Below are 11,987 nucleotides of genomic sequence, written 5' to 3' on the forward strand. Positions count from 1 at the left end.
TGTACAGTACATTGTACCTGTACCGCACTTGTAGCACAATAAATTCTATGAAGTTACATGTACAAGGCTCTGAAAAACGATATTTTACAAAAGCTCTCATGTGTTGTGGCATACAAAAAGTTGAATGTTCTGGCTCGCGTGATTGTAATGAATAGGTGTTTTGCATTTGCCTGTTAGACTGTTGTGTGTGTCGACTGCTCAAAAATTACTATTCAAAGAATGTGTATACAGTACAGTTATCTGTAACAAATTCCTTGGAACCAGTAAAAATGATTTTGACATATCCAAATTTAGTGTATGTGGGGTTGAAAACAATGAAGTACATTATACAAAGAAATTAAAAGTGGCAAAAAAAAAATTCTCTGTTATACAGTAATAAGAATTTGTTGATACAGTACATGTAATTGTCTGTTATTAGAGTCTATTGTCCCAAACTATAGTATCAATGCCGCCATCTATGGATGGTCGTACAGTAGTTGAATATCAGCAATAGGCTGTGAGTCCTATCAAATGCACCTGTACCTATAACGGGTTAATACTGCTTAGAGTACTTGTACGCGGTAAACATGGTCCATGGTATGAATACATTCGTTTGGATGAAATAGCACTAGGTTTGAGGTGCTAGTACATCGTATTGGGCTTAAAGAGATGGTATAGTGTTGGTAATAGAGATTAGAAACCACTTATATGAAATAAAGAGCATACAATGTAAGAGAAATTCAAATTTAATTTTATGAAAATCGGTTTTGAAATGACGGACATATCAAAAAACAAAGTAAAAACAAAGTGGTCCAAATAAAAGGTGGAACCCATCTTTATTAGGACCTCTTTTTTTTGCTGGATATCTCGGCCATTTAAAAACCAATTTTTGTCAGATAAACTTATAATTCCTATTCGAATTGTATGCTCTTTTGTATTTCATATAAAAAGTTTCTAATTATGTCGTAAAGAAATTAAAACCTGAATTCCCATCTCGACCAAAACTATGCAAGGGGGCATGTAAGGAGGGCATGAAAGCAGAGTGGAGAGGACTACATTTGAAGGCCTGTGCAGTATGCGTGTTTGTGTGTTTCTTGTGTGTGTTTGAGAGTGAAATAGGGAGAGAAAAAAAGTGTATAAATTTATGAGATTATGTTTGTGACGTATCTGTGTGTGTGTGTGTGTGTGTGTGTGTGTGCACTTACCTTTGGTGTAAAACGGGGACACACATACGAACTTTACATTTAAACCGAGGACACACAGAGAACCGAGGACGTCCTCGGTACACAGACCATTGCTGGATGGATGAAATCACTTCATTGAAATGTTCACTTCACAATGGTTCATAAGATTCAAACTCAAAGCACATACTGATAGAAGTATGTGGCGTCCACTCAAAGCTACGTCATTACTCCATGGATCTTTGGTTGCCGAGCTTTTAAATGGGCATTCCAGACGATTTTTATAATTTCACATCGTGTAGTGCACAAATCGACAGCTCCACGTATAGATTTGTGGAATTTATTGTGGTCCTTGAGCAGAGAAATACTCTGAAAAATCTTAAACAAAATACACTGAACTGTGTTGATGATATAGGAGCCTCACATATTTCAGAAATGTAGCAGTGCAATTCCATGACAATACCGCTTGCTTAACAAGTTCACCTGTGTAGAATCTATGAATGCCGCCTTCTTTTGTTCTGTTTCCTCAAGCCCCAACTCATGCATTCTTATGGTGAGGCTGCCATGTCATCATCCTTGTTCATTGTAATTAATTCGTTATGAATTTTGAAAACATTTTTAAGCCAGGCTGACACTTGCACGACTTTTGGCCACGATTTTGTCGTGGCAAGTCGTGAGCAAAATTTTGAACATTTCAAAATTCTCGTCCCGACATGGCACGCAGGTCACGACGGGTCTACGCACACTTCACGCCAGTTTACGACTAGTTTGCGCACTGGCACGATTCGAATCGTGCCAATGCGTGCCGCGGAATCGTGTAAGTGTCAGCCTGGCTTTATTCCTCATCCCAATCACTATAAATTTTGAAACTCTGTACTCAGTAAACTAGTAACTAATTTATAATGGTTCAAATGTAAAAATCATCCGGAGTACTCCTTTAAATGGCCAGTATTAGTTCGATGCTGTGTGGCGCCATCATCGTTCAACGGGGGTAAAACATTCATCCTTTTGGCGTGCGTGACAATCGTGATAACCCTCGAAGTCATTCTCTGTTGATTAAAGAGAGTCGCAATGATTCACGTGGCAATAACTTCGCTTTCCTCTTCCCATATTTTGACATTATTCTTTCACCCCTCATTCCATCATTTGCCTATTATCATCGCCATTCCTAGACATTGTTAACTCTTAGAATGTGATCCGGCTTCCAAAATAGGCCTAATGCTCTCCCATCTTACCGATGACTCGTACACAGTACTTCAATGCGGATTCATCCACTAAACAATCTATTCATAGAACGAATAGTTATTCGTTCCAGGAATACTCTGACATAAACATTAATTCAGGTGGTATATAGGATTTGGAGGAAAGTGTCGATTAGTTTGTTACATAACATCGGTTGCCACGAACTCCGATTGGTGTGAATCACTTTTTTTTGGGGGGGGGGGGGAGGGGAGCGCTCAAGAGTTGTTGTAATGAGTCTCCGATCGTGGTAAGATTACAGACTCCATTCTGACAGCAATCGACTCGGGTGTCTGTTCGAAAGGTGCTGCCCTCTCTCCTATAATAACAAAACAAAGCAAAAGAAAACAAAGCTAAAAATGGGGCTGGAATGGATGTCGCCAAACGATCACCTTTCCATCCCAAATCGTGTTGTTAATTGCAAGCTCACAGGGCAATGCTCTCCGCAGAATAATAATGTTCTCATTCACAGAACAGAATGTTATTCGCATTCATAGAAGAAACTAAATGATACGCCTACATCAGAGCAACGTGTCTGAAACGGGTGTCATCTCTGGAAAGCTAAATTATATCGATAGAGGAATTAACAGAATCTTCCTTTCTCTCGCCAACGCCATTATACTTCTCATCAAATTTGTGAGTCGTTGGAATGAATACTGAATACGATAGGAAATGGGGAAAAAATAAGAGTCGTTCGCCAACGTTTCATCCTAGTGAGTTTCCAATTACTTTACATCTCCAGAGACTAAGACGAGTCGGTTCGAGATTAGAAAATCAAAGAAGGAGATAAAGAAGGGGGGGGGGGGTGGTTGGAGTCGGCTGCTGATGACTTTAGATGGAACCTATAGGAAGCGATACATGACTCTAATGCGTTTAGATTTCTCGTCCTGGCGTGGATCTTGTCTTGTGTTACTCTCATGTACCATACTCATGCAAATGAAATCACGCGCTCTCGTCTGCAGACTCATGTCCCTTATAGTGGGTTAGATGTCATCGCTGTCTATACCCCGACAGTAATGTATTTTCCTCAATTCATTGGTGTCTTCCTAAAATGCGAGTGTTTTGTGTTGTCATTTTTCACTCGACAGAAAGGAATTATTGATACAGTAACTCCTTCTTACAGGATAGAAGTGTCAGCTCTTTTTGGTTACCATGTTTTGTTGTCGCTGTTGTTTTTTATGAAGTAAAAGTTGCGGATCGGGGGGTGGGGGGGGGGGGAGGGCGCACCCCCGGGTGTGTGCCCCCTTTGTCAGTGTTTGTCAAATAGAAAGAAAAATGAAGGGGATGTATGCCCCCATTTGATTTTTTAAAGGCGCCCCCAACTTTACGGAATTTCTGGATCCGCCCATGAGGTAGAAGATAATTTTTTATTATACAATTCATTTTTATACATGTGACATATCTGATTCTTGTTATTTTATTAATCTTTCAACGCAAATGAAATCCGCGAAACGGGTCGTAATGATGGGGGCGCTGTGGCATAGTAGATAAGACTCCCGAGGAAGGACCCGAGTTCGATTCCGGCCCGGTGCTTACATCCTTAAACAAGATGTTTTTACCCACCACGTCCTTCTCGACCCAGGTGTATAAATGGGTACCTGGCAACTCTAGGGTGATAATACTGGCAGGGCCACTTGGTAGAGCAGTGGCAACACTGAAAAGGCCACCCTTGGACAAAGAAGACATTATCAGTATGGATACCGAGTCGATATCATAAGGTATATCGATGGTCTTCCTTTGATATTTGGTATTAACTACTGATTAGATTCGAAAAAAAATTTTTGCAGTCTTTCTAATATCTCATAAATAACTTTGTAGAGTAAGATAATTCGTAATACATTGTAACAAAGGTTAAAATCGTAATATGAAAAAAGAAATAACATTAGGCGGCGCGCTAAAAGGACGATCATGTTAAGCGAAGACTAAACAACAACAATTTTACTCTCTTTGATCTATAATACAATTTATTTTTATCTGTGTGTGTTGATGCATGCATGCGTGTGTGTGTGTGTGTGTGTGTGTAGATGCCTGTCTCTCCCTCTCTCTTTTTCTCTGTCGCATTCTGTCTTCTACGTATTCGTTTTATTATTATTATTTTTCTGTCTCCATATATCCGACCTTCTCTGTCTATCTGTAGACGTGGCTATCTTTTTCTTTTCGTCTTTTCCATCAATTTTCCTCTACATTATCCAGTACGCCTACATTATCCAGTACGGCATGCGGAAGCACTTAAAGATCAAACTAATAGCCTATCATAAATATTTTACTACGGCGTGTTAGAGTACTGAGAATTCGTAGCGCGATTGACTTAACCGACAAATGATATCGCAAATTGGAACACATACCCCAGTTAACACGCCGAGTAAATAAGGTGATGTGTGTGTGTGTGTGTGTGTGTGTGTGTGTGTGTGTGTGTGTGTGTTTGTATATATATATATATATATATATATATATATATATATATATATATATATACATATATATATATATACATGTATCAGGATAACACGAAGAATGATATTCGTTCTGGCTTTCCTTCACAATTACCCCATATCAACTTTTGTTTTTTTTTATCCTTGGACAATGTTGAAAATCTGACAACTTATAAGACACGAACTAATCCTCGCAGACCCCCCTTGATTACATGATGCAGTGGGACATTGGTTTATGTTTCGGGAAAAGTAATTAAAGTATAATCCATAATGATATATCTAACACAAATTTTATCGAAGCAAAATACTGACATTGATGCATAGTATTGACGATTAGAATGGTAATAATAAAAAGGATTCCTCTATAGTTTACCTCATGAAGTTTTGTCTCATTAATCTATATTTTCTTCTCTTGTATGTGAATATATTTTCCAGAGGTCGCCATCAAACTCAAGCTTCAGCTTAAGATGACGGTCTCCTGCATTTAGTATATATTTATTCGAATAACGATTGAATAAGTAATGATTTTCCAATTGTTTTTGTATGATAATAATTTACCTATACAATTATCTAATTATTGATACATTATGACTTATAATATCATTTTGTGTTGGATATAATGTGATTAGTATTGGAAAATTGTTTGTTACGTTGTGTATACTTTGTGAAAAATGCAGAAATAAATAAAATTAAATAAATATGCAAAGTTCAGCAGTTATTTGCGTCTCTGTATCCTGTATCAATGGCTTCCTTGTCGTCTCCATACATAAGTACTTCCTTTTCCTGCCTTTTCGCCCCTCCCTAATGTCATAAAATATGTCATGATATTATGTTTACAATCCTTGAGTATATTATATATTCACGTTTCTCGGTCTGTGTTTTGAAATTTTATCAGTGGGCACATTGTGTGCTAAGAGACGCGGACAAGCGTTAGCTTCGCTGCCTCCCTATATTCACTCACTAACTCACTCTCCCTCTCTCCCAATCTCTCCCTGTCTATCTCTCTCTATATATATCTCTCTCTCCCTCTATTTTCCCGCGTATCTGCGGAGCGGCGGACAAAGTAGCATTAGTGCTTTTCCCGTGGGTGAAAAAGCCATTTTATCTGAGAAATGAGCCTTTTCCAATGACTCCGATAAGACGGAGAAGGAAAGAAATGCAATAAAGCTCGCTTTCTCGTCGTCTGCGATTCATTTGGCCGCGAAGCAGTCCTATGCTTGACCCAGATGACTATTCTCATTCGGCAGAATTAGTGTCGAATGGGAGAACCACAGAGAGAGAGAGAGAGAGAGAGAGAGACAGAGAGATAGAGGAAATATAGGGGCGGATCCAGGAATTCCGTAAATGCGGGAGGGGGGGGGGACGCAAAAATATTTCTGGTGCCACTTCTAGGTTTAATCAGCTGATAAGTAAATGAAATGAAAATAAAAGAAATTGAAGGGAGTTCACGGCCCCTTTCATTTTTTCTTTTTATTTCTTTTATTTTCAGAAAATTTAAAGGGGGTGCCCGGTACCCCCCCCCCCCCCCCCCGGGTCCGCCACTGAAATATATAGGTGGAGAGAGAAAACAGATGAAAAAAAGAAAGGTAGAGAGAAGAAAATTTGCAAAGAGAGAGAGAGAGAGAGAGAGAGATTAATATTATTTGAGAGATTATTGATATGTAATACGTGTGCTTTAGTAAGATGAAGGGCAATAGGGGACCAACCACTGGTCAAGAGGGTAAGGCAAATCCAAAACAGCCGAGTCTCTTTATTTTCCAATAATCCCGAGAAATCAGAGCGAGCGTCACGAATGATGTTTTCATTCCAAACTCGACCGAAGTGGCGCGAAATCGATAACACTAACACTGGCACTTTTGTGCGTCGTCCGCATATCTGACTGCGCATAACTTTATGCCCACCTTCCCCCTTCAGTATGGTGCACTAGCCTATCTCAGGTTAATACTGCGTGGAAGGTCAATACTTACAAGTGGTGGTGACAGAGAGAAAAATGCACCTGACCTCTACGTCATAATGAAGGACGCTCCCTTAATGTGACATTCCGAGGAAATTAATTTCCGACGAGTCACTGATACGGACGCACTGGCGACGTCTCAAAAAATGAAATTGACGGTTTGTCCGCATGCATACGCTGTAACTGAAATGAAAAAAAAAAAAAAAAAAAAAACATGTCCTGACAGCGAAGCAATATTCACTGCATAAGCTCATGCACAAGTACACACAAAAACACACACGCACACACACACACACATACACACACACACGTGCATAGGCCTACACATATTCTACAAGCATTGTCCGCATGCAAACATTATGTTCCGCATTTGTGAAAGTAGTTTACGGAAATGCTATCTGCTGTTGAAGAGAGAGAGGGAGAGAGAGAGAGAGAGAGAGAGAGTACAAACTATACTCAGTAACCATAACATCATGACAAAAAAAAAAAAAAATCACTCACTGTTTATGCTATCTGTGTCTGAAGAAGAATTTTTCTCCACTTTCATGGTGTACCTTATAGATAAAAATAAAGCATGCAATATTCTGTATCGAGGAATCTCTACCTTCTGTGTTCATGAAGAAAATTAATTAATAACCTGCGCGCGCGCGAATAGAAACACACTCATGATAGTTTAATGTTATACATGTACTATGCCCACATTCACATAGCATTCATGTATTGTCCATGACTTACGCGTGTAGCTAAATTTTAATGATTGACCAAAAAGTGCACTCTTAATCATTCATCACAAATTTAAGTCAACCCTATCATGTGGTAATTATGCCCACTGTTCCATTACCTTCTCCCACACGATGACCTTTGGATAAGAAGTCACCGCTTCAGCTATTTTTATCCTAACTGAACTCATAACATATTGAGGACTTTTAGTTAACTTCATCGGACCCTATCAATGAGAATGTGCGTGCTTTGACTGTTAGCAGACTACACAACACTCGGCGCCATCCCTCGCATCGGATCACAGTTACACGCCACAGCTCCGCATGCACGCGTCGCTTGACAGGTGCAGCATACAGGACAGGTACTTTCATCGTCCGTTGTTTTTCGTGGCCCAGGCAGCAGACAGACTATCATTACGTTCACGTCGTGCCACGATGAATTCTACAGAGCTATGAGATGTGTGCTCACGGAGTCATGCAATTCCTCGTAGTGTCATGATTTTACTTTCTTGTCTTATGTGAAATTTATGGATTTTGAGCTGCAAAAAATGAACAACATGTCCGGACGACCGTCGAACAAGGATTTTCAGCGAGTGGACCAGGAGGACGGACAAAATGTGCCCCCATATATCGGTGAGTCGGCAAATGAAACCTTGTTTTGGCGGGTTTCGTTATTATCAGTGCATCGGCGGTCGCTTGCAAGGCTTGCATCTAAGCCTATTACGGTTCTCCCCAAAGCCGCCGCGCTGTAGAGGCAGCACAAGCTGCCGAGCACGTGTGGTAGGACGGCGCGATATCGAACGATTGATTATCATGTGTGTGGTATGTGGAGTGACATATCTTAGATTGTCTATGTAAGCCTTTTTTGTCGCCGTAAATGGTACAATGCAGTGGTACCCCAGATGCAACTTTCGAATGTTAGGTCTGCGTTTGACGATTTTATAACTTTTTTTTTTCATTGTTTCTATGTCCTAGAAATATCTACTGGTAATCCTGAGAAGTCAATTAGACTATTGAAATAAAAAAAAGTGAAGACTTGGAGAAGTATTGCAGAAATGATTAAAGTGCTAACACTTAAAAAAGTGCACAGGAAAGGGATATGCTTCATAATCCTTTGTGAAATTATTGAATAATGCAATAACAATGGCTTCTACATTCTTACATGGCTGTCCTTGTGGAGACTTTACTGTGCAATCAAAACAGGGGAGGTTAACATCTCATTAAGATAGCATTTGCTGTGCTGCATGTAAACAATCTCTTGCATTCATTAAATATGATGATCATTACAGACAAGATACATGACACAGGAAGCAATGAATAATAAACATGCATTTCAAGTATTGATAACTCCAGTGGAGATTGTTACTGATATTTTTGTCTAAAGTATCTTCTTGAGTTTGAGCAAAAAAAGAGGAGAGAGATATAGAAGATCAAAATGGAGAGAGAGAGAGAGAGAGAGAGAAGGACAAACAGATTGAAAGTTAGGAAGAATTTACTGTGTAAAGTGCTTTGTCTAGTTTGATTGGAAATGCACTATAGAAAGACTATATTATTATTATTATTGTCATTCTCATTATTATTATTATTATTATTATCATCATCATCAATATTTAATATCTTTGAATTATAGAAATGATAAGGTGGAGGAAATAATTGCTCTTAAATGGGAGAATCCAGAGGTCAGTTACAGACAGATGGTGACAGAGAGAACAGATAAGGAACTAAAAAACAAAAATACACAATAAAATAAAAGGATGGGAAATGAGGGACAAGTGAAGTAGTGTTTGTCAACCTCTTATGAAAATTCCTTCTGTTTGTAATCATGTGAAATTGAAATAATAAAATGCATTATATTTTCCCTCAATCTTGTAAATTGTTAACCCTGTTGCTTATGCATATGGTCTATACATCTGCATGTTATGTTGCACAGAAGATTTACTCTCTAAAAAAAAATCGAGTGAAAATTTTCACTCTAAAAAGAGTGAATACAAAAAAGAGTGAATTTCGAGTGAAACTGGAGTGAATTTTGAGTGAAAATGCTCATTTTCACTCATTTTGGAGTGACGTCAGGGATCACTCGAAGATTTTGGAGTGATCCCTGACGTCACTCCAAAATGAGTGAAAATGAGCATTTTCACTCAAAATTCACTCCAGTTTCACTCGAAATTCACTCTTTTTTGTATTCACTCTTTTTAGAGTGAAAATTTTCACTCAATTTTTTTTGGGGAGTACAGAGTTAGGATTTATAACCACAACAAACAGTCTGTAAAGGGTATGATGATTTATATTCATCATATATATCATGTTATCATACATATTGGTGTTCATAATATTTCAGAAACAAAAAGTCATATGAATAGCTTGAACCACAAATAGCAGTTTTCACAGGTCATTACTGTTAATGTCATTGCAAAGTATAGAAAAAGAATCGAGGTGACTATAGATCAATAGCCACAGTAGGATCTGCTCCAAGCAGGTGCTTTATTCTCTATAACATGCCGAATTCTTGTATGGCTTGCTCATCAGAACTTTATTGACATTGCATGGCACCACTTCTAATTGGGTAATGCCGTTTTGATAACAGCATTAGATTTAGCTAATTGACATTCAGCAGGCATTATTGTTGTCTGCCACATATCATTATTATAATACTTGCACGCTGGCTCTATGCCCAAATTGAGCATCCTAACCGATTATGTCTATAGCAATTTGACACATTACTTGAGATTGAAATGGTAATGCAATTGGTTTTGATTTTCACTTCTGCATTCTGTGTAAAGATAAACAAACTCTGCAGTATAAATTGTAACAACATAGATTGATAAATTTGTAAGACACATAGCTTTATGATATTGTAAATGTTTGGATAGAACAATTTGCAATGAAAAAAAAATGCAGGGCACCTCCATTTTGTACTATTGTATAATCTTAATGGAGGCCTAGAATCAAATGTGACTGTGCATCACAAAACCAACAAAAAGTGATTTTGTGTGAGGACTGAAAATTGGTGAAATGGGTCAACCTAGCCAATATTGAGTTTTTCATATTTTCTGAAAGAACAAGTCTTCTTCTACATTAAGTTTAAGTTTGGGATCATAAAACAAACAGGAAAATGTGTTTTTGGCAGTTTTTTCTCAAACACTTTATTGTTGAACAGTGTGATTAGATGTTTCTTATAGAGTCCCCTTGTCATTTCTTAAAATCCCTGTACACACTCTTCACTTTCAACTGTAATAACTTTTGAAAGGATACTGCTACTGCTTTGAAAATTGTCATTGATCATGGACTAAATGTGTTGATAAAGCATGCCTAATTTAAGCTTAATCTAAAAATCCCTTCACTATTATTGCTCTGGTGGTTAACACCTTGTTTTTTTTTTGTCCCATTCATGGCACAGCTAGCATGGCTTGGAAAAGATTAAGTGCTTGAATAGACTCTTAACTTCAGAGCCTCTTTTCTCAGTTCACACTTTTCCAGAGTGTGTGCTTTCTTTCCAACATTTAGATAGGTTAGGAGAGTCCATTTGAATTGAGTTATACATCATTTTAAAGCTTAGAGTCTGCTCTTTTAGAATCTGTCCTTAACTAAAAATCCATGTCTGGCGACTTTTTGTTTGTTTTGTGGTGCAGGGTCACAAATGGTACCTGCATGGGCATCTTAACATTAACATGGAGTTGTCGCAGTGTATTAGAAACCTAATATTGTGAACACTGTTGAATATATACATACATCTGTATAACAATGAATGAAATAATGAATGTGAAATTTATAATGCAAAGAAAAAGACATAGCATTTTGTTTTTCCTCTGGATTGGACTGTCTGGTATATAAGATGTAGGCATCTATAAGGTAGGATAGTTTTGCGAAAGAATGTGATATCAAGATTTTCGCTTCCTTTGTGCAACATCAAGCTGAACGCTCAATAGAAGAGGAATTGTATGCAACTTGCAATATTAGTTTGATGGTAATTACCATGATAAAAGTTTTATTGTTAGCTTTAGACATGCCTATACTGTTTCATGTAAATATTCTTGTTATGCTCAATGATTGAAATATGGACATTTTGAATATGATTATAATTATGTGTCAAAAATATTGCACTGATGACTGTAGTGTGATGTTAGCAGAGGTCAAAGGTAAAGAAACATTTCCCAGTTGCCATCTTAATCAGTGAAGGGATACTTTATGGTCATTATCATCATTTTCATTGCTGACCAATTGATATCAAAGAAACTTTATCCAAAAAACTATTCATCATATGGAAAGTAAAATTGTCGCTTTTCCATATGTTACTGAGTTGATAATGCTCTGGACTACACTTCATTTATAAAGGATGTTAGGATAGCAACTGTTGCTGGAATGGCAACTTCCCATAGCAACAGCCAATCAGAAAGCTGGATTCATGTCATTACCATGACAAATGCCATTCCAGCAAGACTTGCTACCATATCAACTTTTTTATGAAATGGGGCCCTGATGATTC

The sequence above is a fragment of the Diadema antillarum genome, unplaced genomic scaffold, assembly GCF_040938485.1.
Source record: "Diadema antillarum isolate AM-2024a unplaced genomic scaffold, OU_Dant_1.0 scf00000208, whole genome shotgun sequence".
Taxonomy (NCBI): Eukaryota; Metazoa; Echinodermata; class Echinoidea; order Diadematoida; family Diadematidae; genus Diadema; species Diadema antillarum.